This window comes from Pygoscelis adeliae, unplaced genomic scaffold, assembly GCF_000699105.1.
Source record: "Pygoscelis adeliae isolate BGI_AS28 unplaced genomic scaffold, ASM69910v1 Scaffold197, whole genome shotgun sequence".
NCBI classification, from domain to species: domain Eukaryota; kingdom Metazoa; phylum Chordata; class Aves; order Sphenisciformes; family Spheniscidae; genus Pygoscelis; species Pygoscelis adeliae.
In genome coordinates, this window is record NW_008825105.1 from 628,060 (window position 1) to 629,081 (window position 1,022).

Here is a 1,022-nt window from a genome sequence, read left to right on the forward strand (position 1 = left end):
GGCGCCGGCCCCGGCCGGGTGTCCCCCGGGGAAGGGGCCGGCGCTGCTCCCTGCCTCTTCCTCCGCTGAACAGGCGGACGAGGAGGAGCGGAGCCGCCTGCCGTTACCTGTGACTTGCTTTAGCGTGCTACGTGTGGATCTCTGGCCTGAACATCCCGCTTGCTCCGCTAGGTGCTGTACAAACCTAGAGGAAGAATTTGCTCCCTGTTGTTATCCCCAGCAACTGCGTGACATGGTGTAAATCGAAGCCATTTGCGTTTGAACCCTGCAGTACCACAGCAGCTAGTGCCCGAGGATTCTGAAGAGCTAAGACTGTCCCGGTCCCTGCAAGGAACTTAAGTACTACCAGCACTCACGTTAAAGCTGAGACACGGGGGAAGCGACACCCAGAGGCACAGCAGCGGGTCAGGGGAATAGCTATGGGCTGCCCTCTCCACATGACCACGCACCTTCATTGCTGGGGTTTTTTTTTGTTTTGGTTTGGTTTTTCAAACGTGAAGCCTTACTCTGGTCCGGGAGTTTTTGTCGAGGCTCAAAATCTCACGCTTCTTACAAAGCAGAGAAACTCTGCACTCACTTCCTCGGGTCTATGGGGCTCGCTGCGGTAGATAAGAGAAACTCCCTTTTCCTATGGGGGCAATGCTGGCCTCAAAATTGTCCTTCTGCTTGGAAATACTTAACCTCAAACCAGTGCCACCATCAAACCCTACAAGTGGTTTGAGAGAGCAGAGGTAAACACGGTTCCTCCCCCTGATCAGTGTCTTTGCCCTGCGCATGGGGCAGCGCACCGTAATTTTTGTTACTCTCGTGGTTTTTTCCGTCACAGGGTGCGTGGCTACTGTGATGCCAGAAGGAACACCAGGCATTTTAGAGTGACCCCGTGAGCCTGGAAAGCCACTGCTGCTGGCAGAGGATTGCTCCCAGGCGGCCTGCGAGTCTGCTCCTCTGCGTGGGGCTCAGCCTACACCGCCAAAGGCAGCCCCCAGGCCGTCCTCAAGCTCAGCCTCGCAAGGACTCCCTCA